The sequence below is a fragment of the Ailuropoda melanoleuca genome, chromosome 16 (genome assembly GCF_002007445.2).
Source record: "Ailuropoda melanoleuca isolate Jingjing chromosome 16, ASM200744v2, whole genome shotgun sequence".
NCBI lineage: Eukaryota > Metazoa > Chordata > Mammalia > Carnivora > Ursidae > Ailuropoda > Ailuropoda melanoleuca.
Window position 1 is genome coordinate 36,952,814 of NC_048233.1, and position 18,217 is coordinate 36,971,030.

An 18,217-nucleotide genomic window follows, 5' to 3' on the forward strand; every position below is an offset into this window, starting at 1 on the left:
AGAGGGGACTTTAGCTTACTCCATTCCCACCATGGCTCACATTTTTAAAAAAATTCTGTTGAGAGTACTAAACTTTCAGAGGTCTATATTTTCCATTGATTTAAGTTCCAGAGAGAAACAAAATTGCTACATCGGAGCGATAGGATAAACAGTGAGAAAAGCATAAGTCTCAACAGCAGCACTTAGGTCCTAGGGCCCTGCGAGTGAATAACATGGCAAGCGCTGCTTTGTGCAGTATGTAAACAAGCACAGTCCCTACACCATTTACAATATTCAGCACTGACCTGAGCAGACGTGGACGCAGAAGGCCAGTCCAGGCAGACATTTATGAACGTACATAAGCACACATTGCAGGAAGCACTCGGTGCTTTTCTCCCCCCTCAACTATTTTATTATACACACATTTCAGGTTCAATACACATTCCGTGTTCATAGTCTGAGCAATAGAAAACACATTTTTAATCAGCCCGAGACAGCAGGAGAAACTTCCTGCAGGAGTTCTAGGAGGTTTATTCTTCATTTGACAGATGTTTATTGATAATAGAAGGCAGGAAGTTAGATGACATGTCTCTAGCTTCAAAGAGCTTAAAATATGGTTGAGATCTTTAGGGGAATTTGGTCATCAGGGAATTGAAGAGAACTTTTGTATAGTTATGTGAGACAGGTATAAAACCATAAAGAGGAAAGAGAAGGTCAGAGTTTTGATTTCAGAATTACAAACTGAAAAAGAATGTCCAGGCAATCTGGAAAAGTCTTGGGGTAGAAGCAGTCGAACCAAGAACAATAGTATGCATTATCTAATCCAGAGTTTCCCAGATAACGGAATGGGACTGCAGGGCACTGATGAGAATCTGATGAAAGTTATGGGCTGTGAAATAGCCGTCTACCCTCAAACTTGTACACAAAACAAGAGATTTGGAGTCTGAGTCCGTGGGCTTTACATTTTAAATCTAATACAGTTACCTTTACCATGGATAATGAGTTGTCACCATCTCCTCACATTCGTGTCTCCTCCAGTAGAATGTAAGTATTTGTAGGACAGGATTGCATTGCTTTATCGTTCATTCAAACCCCTCTTCCTTTAGCATTGCGTTGTTGTGCGGAAGGTACTGAAAGTGTCGACTGCCTGCCTGTCTCAATGTTTAGGTGTTAGGTTAATACAACATCTTCCAAATGTCAGTCATTGGAGTAACTTCCTCAATTTTTGCTTGCCGTGGCTGTTTACCACCTTTGTTATTATCTAGTACCGATAGCTGTAAAATAATGAATTTTGATGATAAATAATGTCACATTTCAGGATGAGCATAGCATTTTCATTCTATTTGTTTTCAGGCTAGTTTACACCAGCCAGAATTGCAGTTTACTTCTGGTGTATCTTTCACACCCATCTGACGTTTGGGGATCTTTCTCTGGAACTAATACAGAGGCTTCCGTATGCAGCAGTATTTGGCTAGAAGTGAATAATAGTACTTTGTTCTTTTTTCTAATTATGTTTAGTTTTATGAAAAAAAGCGATACTAATTTCCTATCTGTGGAAGTGACAAAAAATTTTCTTTTAACATATGCTTAAGTTAAACAAAGTGTATTTAAGGAAAAGCAGTAAATCAGTTATCTATCGCTGTTTAACAAGCTACCCCAAACATAGTGGCTTAAGCAATGATGGTTTATTAGGATTCTATGGGTTAGCTAGGCTCACGTGGGCAATTTTTCTCCTCCATGTGATGTCTGCTGGCGTCATTCCTTCATCTTGACAACTTGGATGGTGCTGGAAGGTCCAAGATGCCTTCCCTCCTGTCTGCCAGCCCAGCTGGAGTGGGTGGAATGGCTGAAACTGGCTGAGCCTCTCTCTCTCCACGTGGCCTCTCATCACTTAGTAGCCCGGCGGGGCTTTTTTACAGCACGGATGGATCTCCGGAGATTAAAGAAGAAAGCTGCAACGTCTCTTAAGGCCTGGACCTAGAAGTCAAAAAACATTACTCCTGCTACATTTCATTGGTTAAAGCAAGTGGCAGGACAAGTCTAGACCCAAAGGGCGGAGAAATAGAATTTACATCCTTTTGGGAGGTTAGTGGCACACCTGTTCAGAGATGGAAAGAATCTTTGGCGATAATTTTGCAAATAACCTAGCACAAGTGATAAGCAAGAGGGCAAATTGTAGCAGATATGGCAAAAATTGTGAGTGTTATTCAGATGACTGTATTTGGAAATGCTATATTAATCTAATACCTACATAGTGCACTAGATAGTCCATTACCTTTTTTAGTACCGTGTGCAAGCCAAATGCAGTGCTACACACAAAGGGATTGAAGGAAGAAGATAAAACATGGTACAAATGTGTCCTAGAATGGCATACACTCTAGTGAGGAAGACAGGTGTGTAAGTAAAGAGTTAGAACAAAATAACCATGAGGCTTGTTATAGTAAAGGGTTTAAAATATAGAGTCCTGACATTTTACATAGAAGTTTAAAAGCTTGTGGATTTTGGGGGGGCTTATGACCTTTATCAGATTCTCAAGAAAGTGTGAGACCCTAAAACGACCTAGAAAGCACTCACTGAATCAAGAGACATACGGGTGTGATGTTCAGGGATGACAGCTGCCAACCGCAGTGGTGAGGGAAAGGCGTCACAGAGGCAGTGACACTTTCGGGTGGGAAGGAGCCATGACCGAAGAGAAAAAGCTGGCTTGAGTTGGAAGCCACTTAGATGGGCGAGGGGATGGATGAGATGCACAAAGGGAAAGCAGGAGGAAAATGGTGAAAGAGGATAGGAATGTGGGGAGTTGGAGAAAGAAGAGAGAGAAGTTAATTCTAGGATGACCGAATTTTCTAGCTGGGGAGAATGGTAGATGGTAGAACATAAATGAGGAAGAGTAGATTTTCTGGGAACTCTTCGCAGAATTCAGCTTTTTCCAAGTTGTAATTGAGGCGCCCACATGCTAAACCCATAAATAATTGGAAACAGATCTGGAACTTTCCTACCTTGTGCCAGGCATCTTTATAGGAATTGGGTATAAAACAGTGAGTATCCTAAGAGAGGTGATGCCCATGTTCCCATGGAGTTCATATTCTAGGAGGGCTGGGGTCTGGGGGAAGATGGGCACAGAGACAATTAGGATGTAAAAAGTTCATACAAATTGTATCTAATGTTAAGTGCCAAAAATAAAATAAATCTAATTAATGAAATAGAGAGGGTTGGGGCAGCTACTTTATCTAGGGTAATATGGTAATTGAAGTCAGCTTTTTGGAATATAACCCAAAGCTAGCTGGGAGGCCCTTCTAACTTAATAAGGTAGGGAAATGATACTAACAGATTAACTTTTGCAATGTGAGTTGGTCTCACCCAGAGACCAGATCGTTGTGAGGGACTCCTCCCCAGCCACCTCCACCCACAGACATCTGAATCTTCCCTGTGTAGCCATGGAACCATGGGGAGTAGATAAGGAGTGTAACTAGAAACCCGCTCTGATGGTCAGGATACCAGAGAAGTGGAGACCACAGGGAGAGAACTCTAGGGGAAAGGAAGAGTATGCATAGAAGAGTGGCAATGGGGGGCTACTCACTGGCTGTTGCTGGGGTACCATCTGGGTTTTGGATGTGTTGCTTTGAGGTAGTGGTAGGACATTATCCTCTCTCACCATCCACAGGCAGTTGTCTGAACCCTGGGTTGAGAATAGAGTTGCCTCTGGATCAGTCCACCACCGGGAGACATTGTCTTCTGATCATTTTACTCCATCCACACCCAGGTGAGGATATATTTAATTTTGAAAGAAAATTTCATAGTATAATATTATTCTTTTATGATTACTATTTTCGGTTACTCATTTCTGAACGCATCTCCCCTCTTCCAGTGAAGAATGTGTACAATGGCTAAGTAAATAAGACCACGTCTACTTTGGCTGGTGCCAGAATTCCTCTAGATTTAAAGTGAAACAAGAATAAATTAGATTAAGACGTGTGTTGAAATTATAGGATCTCATAAAATGAAATTTTCAGTGATCAGAACATATGATTTTAGAGCTTATAAAAATTTCAAATATTGGATGAACAAAAAAGAATTTAAGTGATTGGATCTATTATTATCTTAAGCCTAAGGTAAAATATTTTCAAACCCCAGCCTTTGAGGGGCACCTGGGTGGCGCAGTCGTTAAGCGACTGCCTTCGGCTCAGGGCGTGATCCCGGCGTTATGGGATCGAGCCCCACATCAGGCTCCTCCGCTAGGAGCCTGCTTCTTCCTCTCCCACTCCCCCTGCTTGTGTTCCCTCTCTCGCTGGCTGTCTCTATCTCTGCCAAATAAATAAATAAAATCTTAAAAAAAGAACAAAACCCCAGCCTTTGAGTGTTACTAGAAATTTGGGGCAGAAGAAGCAAGTAATGTGCCATTCTGTTTGCCACAGCTCTAGACTTCATTCTGAGAGAAGAGGTTTGGGTTTGGGAATGATTTTAGACCACTATTTTTCTGCCATTTCCTGTTATCACCCTGATTCAATCCCATAAACTGAGGCATTATTCAAAATACAAAATTGTAGTCAGGGAACAATTGATCCTTCAAACACAGACAGTGTATAGGATGAAAATCCTAAAAAAGTACCCATGACAGAAAAGCTGGGGAAAATTTGGGCTTGGTGTCAAGGAGCTGCTGTCTTCCTTCATCCTATTGTTTGTGACCTTGACTATTTCCATCATGATGTAACCCCCTGGAATCAAATCACTGACATGTTTACAATTCTCTAGTCACGTTTGGTAGTTATTAATACTAGAGAAGTGGCAAGGACACTTTCAACAGACAGGGCCTCCTGTCAAGAGAAAAAGAAAACCTTTCGGTAAAGGTCCCAGAGCACTGGCAGTAGGCTTTGTTCTAAGTCAGACTCTTAAGGGGGGGGTGTCTGAACTATTCACCCTCCACCTAATCTAAAAGAGGGAAAGATAACAGCACTGGGATCCCTTGTGTTGGTGACAGAGAATACTCCATTACTCCCGCTACTCACTGCTACTCCTACTGGTAAGAATACTAGAAGCCAGAGCAATGACTTGGTACTTACTATGTCCTAGGGACTGTTCTAAGCACATTCCCTGCATTAACCAACTTAATCGTCACAGCAGCAGTAGACATCATTACTACCTGCCTTTTACAGATGGGGAAACTGAGGCCCAGAGAGGTTCCCACAGCTGAGAACTGGAGGAGCTGGGATAAGAGTGGGTGCTGACAGGTGAATAAGACTGAGAGCAAAAGTGAGGAACAGATGATTTTTCTGTAAGGTGAGAAAGGTCACCTGGAAAAAAGCTGTTCCATCTTTGAAGTCCCTGCTAGCACTGAGGAGAGGGAGTGATGTTGACTTCCCAGCCCTGGGCTCCGCCCGGCCATGAACAGAGCTGAGGACCAGGACAGAGGGTGTGGGGCTGCTGCTGAGACCCTTCTTGTCTACAGCCATGCACCCCAGAATCTTACAATGAACTGGAAGGACGGCTGAGGAGACACTCCCCTGGAGCCCTGAAGTTTCATAAGCACTTAATGCTGGGTTACAAGGACACTCTTCTGGTTTTGTTTTTTGTTTTTGTTTTTGTTTTGGTCTAAGTAAGCAGACTTTTTCAGTTAACCGAATAGGCATCTGGAGCCCATTTTATTTATGTCTTTTTTTTTTTTTTTTTAACCTCCCGTCCCTGACAGACAGGAACGGCAAGGATAAAGGCTAGGATAAAAGGGAGGAGATCCTACCAGATTTTATGGAGACCTATGTGAACAGGAAGGAGACCTTCAGGCAGAATTTATTTATAGCACTATGGGGTGTACGGATTTGTGTTTATGGGTATGAGCATTCAGAAACTGTGACGTTTACATTCCTTTAATGTTCTTAGAAGGTGCCCGGGAGGATTCATTATTTTAGTTTTCATATCGATGCTGTTGGGAAAAGCTAGACAATTTAGAGCCTCCTGTTTCTTCACAGAAATTCTTACTGGCACCTCTTCGTGTGCTGCTGACTTGGGCAGTCCCCGGTGCCCATGCTTTGGACGTGGACTAATCACTATCACCTGGCCCTTTGTTGTGGATGGAGGTTCCACTCAGGCGTGTTGGACAGAAGGCACCCTCCCTTGCTGCCATGTTTTACCCTAGCCCCTCATTAATCTGTTCAAGAAATCACTTCTCTTTCTACCCCTAATTATGCCTCCGGGTACTTTACGGTAAGTGCGACATTTTTCTCTTGACAGTCAGTATTGTAGTATAAAACTGTCCTTGTCACTCTTTATTGCTTTTAATAACTATGAAATCTCTTATGAGATGTCTGGAGCTTCATCGACATATGTTGATGGCACTATTCTATCAGTCCTGAAACGGTCAAGGTCACAGACAATGTGCCAGAGGAAGGAAGACAGTGAATACACCATTATAAATAGATATGTGCCTTGAAAATGACCCTTTCAGACATGGGGACATTAGTTGGCAATAGGAAGGAAGTGATGAAATGCAATAATGTTATTTTACTTAGGGAAGTCTCTAGGTGTATGCCAAATGCTTGCTGTGTTTAATCTGACCGGCATGTTACGCGTCAGAGCTTTAAACATTTATCATAGTTGTTTTATGATAATGAAAAGAGAATTAAAAGATAAGGATGGAGCAAGTACAGTTTGGATAGTCAAAAGTTAGCATATGATACAGTATTTTAACTTAGGAAATTTGAGTGAAACGTGTAAGAACAGTGTACATTACATTTTGTCTTTCTGAGCTTTTTAAAAACATAAGCACTGGGGACCATGTTAGGTAGTAAGTTGAAACAGTAGTACTGAATCCCATTTCCTTGCCGCTTGATCTCTCATTCACCCGCAGTAGATATATCATAACAATGACACATCTAACAGGTATATTGGTATTGTTTCTTGGTGCTCAAAAATGTCCCCAGGGCATCCGTTTGGAGAGGTTGATGATTTGTGTTTAATAGACTTCGGAACTCTCAGCATCTGGAAAGAGAGAAAAGCAACAAAAACAGTATCACCGTCTACAGCAATAGCCCCCAAAATAATGACAAGAGCATTAACTGGCGTCCGTGTACATGAATGTTAACCCTTCAACACCCTGTTTAGACAGGCATTATCACAACAGTACAAGGGGTCAAGGGTGCAGGCCGTGAGGTGAAACCTTGGGGAAGTTAATGAACCCCTCTCAGAACTGCAATTTCTTCATCTGTAAAGGAGGAAGTATTATTATTACTTATAATGATGATTAATACTGCCTCAAAGTTTTTCTCGGAGGAGTACATGAGGAATGCACGCAAGCACTCAGCACAGCACCTGTTTTATGATCGCCAGTTAGCAACAGCAGCGTTGTCACTGTCCCCATTTTTCCCATGAGGAAGAGCGAGCACAGAGATTCAACAGGCTGGCAAATGGGAGGCAGGAGTTGAACAAGGGGGCACTGCTGGTCACCCAAATCCCTGCTGGTCACCGACAGCCCCCCCCCCCCATTACGGAATGGCGCCTTTTGGGAAAGTGCGGGAGTGCGATGTAGCCTTTGGCCAGGAATCTAACTCTAACTTCGGGAAGACGGGAGAGGACGTGGGGAACAGCAGTTATTTATAGTTAGGGCCTCTGGGGCCTCGGATGCTGCCTCTCACTGGCGCCCTTCTCCCTCCTGCATTCCTGTCTTCTCCCAGTGGTGTTGCCCTTTCCACGTCTCCTGTTGCCCAACACTAGAAAATGTGTATTATGTTACTCACTCAGGCCCACTCTCTGTGAACTCCCTTAATTCCCTGGATAATGAAAAGAAGGGAAGGGGAATAACCTACCAGTGGGATATCCCAAGGCGCAGACCTAGGTGCTTTGCTTGTCTGCACCTTGCTACTCAATTTAAGCAACTTTTATTTGTAGCATCTTACAGCAAAATAAATACTAATCCTGTTTAAGAATCACTACAGGTGGGGACGTAACATTACAAGAAGTTACCCTGGTCTTGTATCTATGTAGTTCCTTTTCTGGTATAGCATAAGCATTTGTACTGTGCAAGGCCTCACCCCTTGCAAAAATTTGGGAGGAGAGGTGCTTTTTGACGTTGAAGATTTCTTTGTATGACATCCAACAAATCTTCGTTTTGTGCTTTTGTCTGTTAAAGTGTTTTTAGAAAAATTTTTTTTCTGCAGTATAATCTGGTAAGGATTGGTGAAATCACTGTCCGTTAGTATCTAATCACTTTCCCCTCTGTGTTTTCATCTCTGCAATTCTCTTTTGTGTTAGACTTGGTTGTTTGTATGTTTGTTTTCCTCTGTTGGGACACAGCCTCTTGCAGACAAGGACGAGGCTTTCTTCTCTCCCCTTGCACCTGGTACAGAGCGTTGCCCAGTAAACATCGGAGCACATGGAGCTAGTGGATCGCTGTGTACTAATTTGGTCTAAACCTTCTTGCTGGCCACTAAGCTGACAAATGAGTGAAAAGGAGAAGGGAGCTCGTAGTCTCGACTCCAAGAGACAAATAATTTTAGCAAGTCAGGTGCCTTTGGCAGTCACTAATTGACACCAGCATAGGGTGGGGAAGAGTCAAAAGGAAGACAAAAAGAGAGAGAGAGCAAAGACCATTTTTCTAGATAAGTCTCCTGAGTCAAGGGAAACAAACGTAAAAATAAATTATTGGGACTATATCAAAATAAAAAGCTCCTGCACAGCGAAGGAAACAGTCAAAAAAACTAAGAGGCAACCTATGGAATGGGAGAAGATATTTGCAAATGAGGTAAAGGGCTAGTATCCAACATCTATAAAAAACTTATCAAACTCAACACCCAAAAAACAAAGAATCCAGTCAAGAAATGGGCAGAAGACATGAACAGACAATTCCCCAAAGAAGACATACACATGGCCAACAGATACATGAAAAGACGCTCAACATCATCAGCATCAGAGAAATACAAATCAAAACCACAATGAGATATCACCTCACACATGTCAGAATGGCTAAAATTAACAACACAAGAAACGACAGGTGTTGGGAGGATGTGGAGAAAAGGGTCCTCCTGCACCGTTGGTGGGAATGCAAGCTGGTGCAGCCGCTCTGGGAAACAGTATGGAGGCTCCTCAAAAAGTTAAAAATAGAGGAACCTTATGATCCAGCAGTTGCACAACTGGGTGTTTACTCAAAGATACAAAAACACTATTGTGAAAAGATGTATGCACACCTATGTTTATAGCAGCATTGTTTAAAATAGCCAAATTATGGAAGCAGCCCAACGGATAACGAAGATGTGGGGTGTGCGCGTGTGTGTGTGTTGTGTGTGTATGTCTATATATATACATATATATATATACATATATATATGGAATATTATTCAGCCATAAAAAAGAATGAAATCTTACCATTTGCAACAACATGGATGGATCTAGAGAGTATAATGCTAAGCAAAATAAATCAGTCAGCAGAAAACAAACCATATGACTTCGCTCACATGTGGAATTTAAGAAACAAAACAAATGAACAAAAGAAAAAAATAGACAAACAAAAAACTAGACTCTTAACTATAGAGAACAAACTGATGCTTACCAGAGGGGAGGTGGATGGGGGGATGGGTGAACTAGGTGAAGGGGATTAAGAGTACGCTTATCATGAGCACTGGGTGATGGTTGTATGCCTGAAACTAAACTAAGACTGTATGTTAACTATACCAGAATTAAAACAAAATTTTAAAAAAAGGAGGAGAAGGCAGGTAGATGCAGAAAAAAGGACCTGAAGATACAAAAGAGGCTAGGCTAGGGAAGATATTTTATATCACCAATTATTTGTCTCAGTTCGTAACCCCGTCTTGAGCCACTGTGCTTTGGGATTACAAACATCTTTATTTATTTGTTTGCTTGTTTACTGAAGATTATATTTATTTAAGAGAGAGAACATTAATGGGTGGGGGCAGAGGGAGAGGGAGAAGCAGGCTCCCTGCTGAGCAGAGAACCTGATGTGGGGCTTCGTCCCAGTACACTGAGATCATGACCTGAGCTGAAGGCTGATGCTTAACCAACTGAGCCACCCAGGCGATCCTTCATTCATTTTTTTTTTTTTAAAGCTTAATCAAGAAATTAGGTTTTACTGGACTCTCAAATCAGAAAGAAGTCAGGGCTGAAACTATTCGGCAGTGGAAAGTGGGTCACTATTTTCCTTCCTTTAGCCAGGCCAAGAGTTCTGGTATTAGCAGGGAGCTGGAGATGGTAAATCTGAATATCTGATCTCCTGGGCCTAGAGCACCTGACAGGGGTGATTCGGAGAGGAAGCGCAGGAGGTAGGATCGCTGTGTAATTAGGGGCAGGTGATGCAACAGGTGCGGGAATTATACATGTTTTGTCCAGAGCTAGGCGGAGTAGACCTCCTGCATTGGTAGACCCACATCCCCTCGGAATTTCAGGGGGTTGGTCTTGACCTGATCACTGCTTGGGAAGAAATGGCCTTCTATTTTCTGTTTCCATAAACCCCTTTTCCTCTTTTATTCTCCTCTGATGTCTTCTTAGACTAATAGAAAAAAAAAGGAGGAGAACGGGAAATAAGGGAGTACTTGGTTATAAAAAGAATAAGCAATTTCCTAAAGCCAGGTTACATAGTGTCAGCCTTAGGTTCTTCCAGAAAAAGTCCTCAGACCTACTTTTGCCATTCCTGACAATCTTAGCAATACTGTTATTTACAGTTAATTTTGTTTTTTAACCAATCATCATGACTTTCATAAAGGGGCTACCTTGTGTCTCTTAAGCTTACTATAAACAAAATATATTTCGGAGAGTTCTACAGAATTTAAATGTCAACTGGCTGAGGGCCGTGTGTTTCCTTTCTAGAGACATCTCTGAAGAGAAAAGAATGTATAGGAGAAGGAAAAATAACAGACAATGAGTACAGTTAAGAGGGAGGGAAGCTTTTTTGGGGGGGCGCCTGGGTGGTGGAATTGGTTGAGCATCTGACTCTTGATTTTAGCTCAGGTCATGATCTCAGGGCCACGAGATGGAGCCCTGCATTGGACTGTGGGCCCAGTGGGGAGTCCGCTTGGGATTCTCTCTTCCTCTCCCTCTGCCCCTCCCCTGTGTCCTCCCCCTCTCTAAAAAAAAAAAAAAAAAAAAAAGTGAAACACTGATCACTGGATCACTGGATAGATTTGATTCTTGTTGTAGGAGAGAATAAAGGATCTCCTTCTTATTCCCAAAGATGAATACGAGTCCGTTGGCTTGCTCTATGTACGCATGGTGATAGTCAGCTTGGGTCCACTGCCAGCATTTTGGAGTCACTCCATTCCCGGCTGTGGGGACTCTGAACAATGCAGCATTCCCCTCCTGTTCCCAGTGTGTTCCATCTGTCATTTAGTTTCTGTCGTTTAGTTTCCAATTTGCTTGAAATAGTTTTATTTACTCTCAAGTAGGATGGTGCCGTGTTGCCAATGACAGGCTCTGCAGCTCCGTCACCACCGAAAATGCTGTCAGCACAGTATTAGGGAATAAAGAGCTAACAGGTGGAGGTCAGCTAGAGCCAGCCGTGTGCACAGATGGCAGTGCAAAACCTTCCCTTTATGCCACTTCAGGCCTGCTTTGTATTTCCATATTCTTGCTAAGGTGGCCCAAACGACCAGAAGCCTTGCTTCTTTTATCCACACTCATAGGAGAGGCAACCCTAGAAGTTCATTTTAATGATCTGGTTTCAGGATTTTTTTCATCTTCTCATGAAATCTGTTACCTACTCCGCCAAAGGAAAACATAGTAGGTACTAGAGATCGGCAAACTGGTCCAGAGGCTCAGTTCAGTTCAGTTCATGTTTATTGCCTTTCCTTATTGTGCTTCAACACGGGGGTGATAAGGATGAGAAGAATGTAGTTCCTGACTTCACCAAGCTCACAGGTGAGCCAAGAGAGACGAAGGCGAAGGAAGCTTGGGCTCAGGTTGAGACCTGGTCTCTGCTTCATAATACTTTTGGAAGAAATGAATCAAAGTGCTAGATTTCTTGAACAGCACTGATAATCTGTTTTGGCAAGAAGGATGGAGATGGAAAGTCAAATGGAGAAGTAGGAGGGGAGGGGAAATTTGGTGGTGGTGTTGTGTTAGAAGAGAGGGAAGGGAATTTTTCCCTTCAATTTTTAAATTTTTAAAAAAATTCTTATTTTAAGGATTATTTATTTATGTATTTGAGGGAGAGAAAGAGACAGAGCGCACACACCAGCTGGGGGAGGGGCAGAGGGAGAAGCAGTCTCTCTGCTGAGCAGGGAGCCCTGACTTGGGGCTCCATTCCAGGACCCTGAGATCATGACCGGAACCTAATGCAGATGCTTAACCAAATGAACCACTCAGGCGTCCCTATTTTATTTTATTTTTAAGGAAATTATACCCAGCATGGGGCTTTGAATTCATGACCCTGAGATCAAGAGTCACATGCTTTACTGACTGAACCAGCCAGGTGCCACCCCTTCAATTTTTTAAATTGAAAAATTTCAAATTTTAGAAAGTTAGAAAAATAGTACAATGAGTACGTAGATTTATGTACAATAGTACAATGAGTACATAGATTTATCAATTGTTAACATTTTGTCATGTTTATTTGTATTATGTGTGTATTCTTTTGAACCGTAAAAGTAGGTTGCAGACCTCTTGACATTTTGCATCTTGGTAGAATAGGCGAGATCACACACTTGAGATACACGATGATTCTATCATATCATCCAATATAGAATCCATATGTAAATTTCCCTAGCTGTCCTAAATATGTCTTTTTTAAAAAAAGAGTTTATTTATTTATTTAAGAGACTGTGTCTCTTGAATAGAGAGAGAAAGAGAGCAAGTTCACGAGCGGGGGCTGGGGGGGGAGCAAAGGGAAAGGGAGAAGCAGACTCCCCACTGAGCAGGGAGCCTGATGTGGGACTTGAACCCAGGACCCTGGCATCGTGACCTGAGCTGAAGGCAGACACTTAACCAACTGAGCCACCCAGGTGCCCAGAGACCATCAATTGCAAAAAGAAATTTATTAAATGCGTTTTACTTTACTTGTAAACGAATATAGAAACTACTAATAAGCCAAATTTCTAAGAGGAAGAGGAGGAGCTGTTAGCTAAAAGCATCTTGCATATTAAGTCCAAAGCCTGTGCATATGATTTTTTTTTTAAGCACAAGGCAGATTCTTTTTTAAAATTTTGTTATTATTTTTTATTATGTTACGTTAGTCACCATACAGTACCTCATTAGTTTTTGGTGTGGTGTTCCATGATTCATTGCTAAATATGTCTTTTACAGATATTTTTTCCCTTCCCAATTCATGATTTGATCAGGGTTCCCACATTCTATTTAGTTGTGTCTCTTCGTCTCTTTGGATGTATATTTTTGTTTTGCTTTGTTTCGTGACATTGAATCTTTGAAGAATTTAGGCTGGTTATCTTGAAGAATGTCCCATATGTTGGATTTATCTGATTATTTCTTCATGAGTAGATTAAATGTTTTTGGCAAGAATCCCAGATAGATGTTGTTGTAGCATAACAGCTTTGCATCTAGAGTTCATGGACCTCTTGGATTTATGTGTGTGTATCTATCTGTATTCTACTGGGAGGGGGGCTTTAGTTTTATCAAATTTCCAAAAATTCTATGAGCCCTCGAAAAGTTAAGGATTGGGGTAGAGGAGTAAGTTGTTCATGGCAGGAGGGTAACAGTTATTCAGCCTATGCTTAAATCCTAAATCTTCTTAAACCATTAGATATTGTGTGCATTTTTAAACACAGTATTTTCACTTGTAGGTTTTTTAAAAAAAGTAACGCCATACGTGGTAAAACATTCAGATAATACAAAAATATACAAAAAAGTACCCTCGTGACTCTAGTTCTTCAGGTCCCCTGTTCTTCTTGGCGAAAGTAACCTGCGTTTCCAGTTTCTCGATCCCTCTAGGTAGTCAACATGCAGGTAAGGATGTATGCGGATATGTGCGCTTGAATTATTTTATACAAGTGGGAGAATTGTACAGACAAGGTGATTTAATTTATTAGATCAACTGCAAATATCAGACGTGGAAAAAAATCAATTGCGTATAGTAGGCAACAAACACGACACTAGTAAAACAAAAACCAAACCAAACCAAACCAAACCAAACCAAACAACAAAGAAACCAAAGCAGGAGAGAATCAGTGCGGGTGATCGCACACGCCATTCCACTCGGAGTGTGCACAGCCTGAGCTGAGGGTGAGGCTAACTTTGTATTTCTATTTGACTGTGGTAAGGAAACTTCATATGAGATCTACCCTCTCAACAGATTTGAATGTGTCCAATACAATACGAAGTGCAGGTGCGCTGGTGTACGGCGCATGCCTGGAACTGCCTCCTCCTGCCTCACTGAAGCTCTGTACCCGGTGATTAGCGACTCTTCCTTTCCCTCCTTGCTGCCCCTGGCAACCCCCGTTCTTTCCTTCTATGAATTGGACTACTTTAGAGACCTCGTGTAAGTGGAATCGCAGCACGCGTCCCTCCGTGACGGGCTTGTTTCACGTAGTGTAACGCCCTCAGGAGCCGTGCGTGTTGCATCCTGCGGGCATGCCTTCCTGTGACGGCTGAAGAGAGACTCGCTTTTAAAGACTGTGCTGATCACACAACGTGGCCCCTCCATGGAAGCCAGCTTCATCTGATGTGTCACTGAGGAACTAAAATGCCTTTCGTTGCCGAAGGAACACCAGCTCAATGCAGGACTTACCGAGAGAGGGTTTGCGAGCCTCCAAACTGGTGTCGCTCCGAGGGATCTTCGAGGGACCACATTTGAACTGTGTGCAATTCCAGCCTTACCCACTGACTGGAGATCCCAGGGCTCCTTGCTCAGTTCCGTGCTTTTAACAAAGTTAATACACTATCTTCTTTGTTCTACACCAGCACATAGAAACCTAACTTATTCTTTTAAATAGCTACATAGTATGCCATTACATAGAAGGTACTAGAGTTTGTTCAAAACCAGTCCTCTACTGATGGATATTTAGATTACGTTCAGACTTTTGCTACTACTAGTATAATGCTGCAAGGAATGAGTGTCTTTTTATAATAATACATCTCAGGGATCTTGAACGACCAAATGATCATAGGAGAACAATTAGAATACTTTTGCTATATGTATTGGAAAATATGGGCTCTGTTTTCTTTTTTGGTTACGTTTGTATTGCTATTTTTTTTTTAAGATTTTATTTATTTATTCGACAGAGATAGAGACAGCCAGCGAGAGAGGGAACACAAGCAGGGGGAGTGGGAGAGGAAGAAGCAGGCTCACAGCAGAGGAGCCCGATGTGGGATTCGATCCCATAACGCCGGGATCACGCCCTGAGCCGAAGGCAGACGCCTAACCGCTGTGCCACCCAGGCGCCCCTGTATTGCTATTATTTTGCTACTAATTCCTATGATTTCAACTTTTCAAAATACCAATTACACCTGAAAAAAATCCCAATTAGCATAGTTTTAAAATCCATTTAAAGGCATTAGGATCCCCAAAGACAACTTACCAAGTATCTTTAGTAGTTAGTGTTAATTCAATGAATATTTTCTGAGTGTCTCTATGTACCAGGAACAATAGTAAGGGGTTTAACAGATTTTATGCCTCCTAGTATCATTGAAATTCTGCTGAAATTCAAGACCAAGAACTAGTTATAAGATAATCACTCATTTATTCCATTAAGTCTGTAACAGGACATTTGTATACTACTGAGGTGGAAAGGAGGAGAAAAGTAATATATTTGTATTAAAAACAGTATTTTAACATATCTCCTAGGTAGCAGTTATAGAAACAGGTACTTTTCTTTCTCTTTCTTTTTCCTTTTAAAAAAAATGACTATTCTTAATGCTAAGGCTTAAAATCAACTTGTCTAGATTGAAAAAAAAAATCCTACTAATAATTTTGGGAGTGGGATGCACAATATTTATAAATTCACTTTGACAGAATTGCCATCTTAAGTTGCTGAGTCTTTTAAACCAAAAAAAAAAAAAAAAATGTTCCATGGTTTTGGAAGCCCCAACTGTCCTGGATTCTAGGATGAAGTTTTTAAAATATACCACATTATAAGCTTTTTTCTATTACAGAGGTATAACTAATCTCTGATTAAGATTTTAAACCTACTATACATAAATGGATTCCAGACATTTAAATGCAATTGATATGCTTCCCTTGGTTTGCTAGAACAGATAATAATTATTATCTGTATTTATCCAATTAACATCTACATATTAAAATTGTTTTATCTTTTAATGTTTAGATGCTTTATACATGGATAAGGTATAAAATTTTTAAATGGTGCAAAAGACATCTATGGAGCCAGCCAATATGGCCAATTTCTTCTGAGACGTTCAATGTAGACACAAGCGATTGTATAGGCTTACAGTTCCGCCTCGCGTCCTTCCTGCCCTTTCTTCTCTCCCTCTTTAATAATTGCTCTGATCAGTCCTTCCTAATTCTTCTTTTTTTTTTTTTTTAAAGATTTTATTTATTTGTTCGACAGAGATAGAGACAGCCAGCGAGAGAGGGAACACAAGCAGGGGAAGTGGGAGAGGAAGAAGCAGGTTCATAGCAGAAGAGCCCGATGTGGGGCTCGATCCCACAACGCCGGGATCACGCCCTGAGCCGAAGGCAGACGCTCAACCGCTGTGCCACCCAGGCGCCCCCTAATTCTTCTTTTTATCCTTCCCTAAATGCTTTTTCCTGGCTCTTTGCTCATTTAGTTTTATACCAGAATCTTAAAATCAACTTGTCTAGATTGAAAAAAAATATCCTACTAATAATTTTGGGAGTGGGATGCACAATATTTATAAATTCATTTTGACAGAATTGCCATCTTAAGTTGCTGAGTCTTTTAAACCAAAAAAAAAAATACATTGTTTCAGTCTTTTAAAAAATGATTGTTAAGTTTATCTTGAGGAGTTTTTATCTTTTTTTGCTTTTTTGAGTAGGGATTCCTTGTGTTATATCTTCTGGTGGCTGTTTGTACAAAGACTGTTGCTTTTCTATCTTATGGGTTTTTTTTAATCATACTGGATTTTTTTCATTGTTTGTAATAGTTGTTCAGCTGACTCTCTTGAGTTCTCCAGCTAAGCAATCACTTTATCTGCACATCCCTTCAGAACAATATTAAATTATTGACGATGTTAAGTTGTATGGTTAGGTTAACTTACTTACGTGCGTAGTTTCCAACAAAGTCTCTCTGGCAAACTGCTTAACTGAAAAGCAATATAAGCCATTAAATATGAACACAAACAAAACAACCAAATCTACAGTCAACCACAGAAACAAAACAAAACAACCAGCCAACAAAAACTGTTCTCATATGCAATCTCGTGAATCAGGCTTATCTCACTTTAGTGAAAACAAAACAACAAAATGAGATATTTGGGTACTGAGGTTAAGATCTGTATCACTACCATGAATAACCTATAATTTAAAAATTTTTTGTCTTCCTTAAAACTCATTGTTCTTGGTTATTAATCTTATATTAAACAGATGTCACAAATTTGGACTGATAAGATATTCTAATAAAGTATTACTTTTATTGTCTGTTTTTTATCTTGTAGATCCACACAGGATTTAATTTGAAAACTGAATGTAGTCGACATGGAAGATTGAAAACTCTGGATTTAGTTCTCTTGCCTCTCTCACTTTGCTGGCATAGAGCTTGTCATCGAAGACCAAGAGTCAGTAGGTCAATGGCCCAATACAATAGTCCGTGTCTTTTATGCTGGAAATATCTGTAGAGAGGGAATCTTAGACTCCTATAAGTGAAATTCTTAACAATACTAATTGTTTGCTTACCTGCAATGTACGGATTGTCAAGATAAAGCAGGGTGGGAACCTGACCTATCCAGGCATATCTTTCATCTGAATATGAAGGAAATGATTCATTGATACTCAACCCAAAAGACCTTGCCTGGAAAACACAGCGCAGTATTGCATAATCAAGCATTTGAAAACAAAGTGTCCGAGAAAACAGTTTGGAAATCAATTCCCATCATTTTCTCTTATTAGCTTAACTATTGTTTGCTAATGTCCATACTAGCAACTACCTCCTTGCTTTGTTTTTCAGTTTAATGTTTTCTGGTAGCCTCCTGAGGTGCCGGTGGGTCTCATCACTCTCATTTAACCAGTGAGGAGAGTGAGGCGCACAGAGGTTCAAGACTCACCCGGGGTTGTGTAGGCTGAAAGTGGTAGAGCCAGGAATGACCAAATCTAGGTCTGCCTAGGAAGTGAGAGGGCATGGATCATATAACTTCATCTTTTAGAAACTCAGTTTTT

General features: G+C 41.0%; 1 long non-coding RNA gene across 1 annotated transcript; it reads left to right on the forward strand.

Moving 5' to 3' along the window:
• The first annotated feature begins 1,439 nt into the window (after positions 1–1,439).
• Positions 1,440–17,758, forward strand: LOC117796687. Its single transcript, XR_004621308.1, has 3 exons — positions 1,440–3,742; positions 5,943–6,177; positions 17,500–17,758. It is a non-coding gene; the product is annotated as an uncharacterized LOC117796687 (long non-coding RNA).
• The last annotated feature ends 459 nt before the right edge of the window (positions 17,759–18,217 follow it).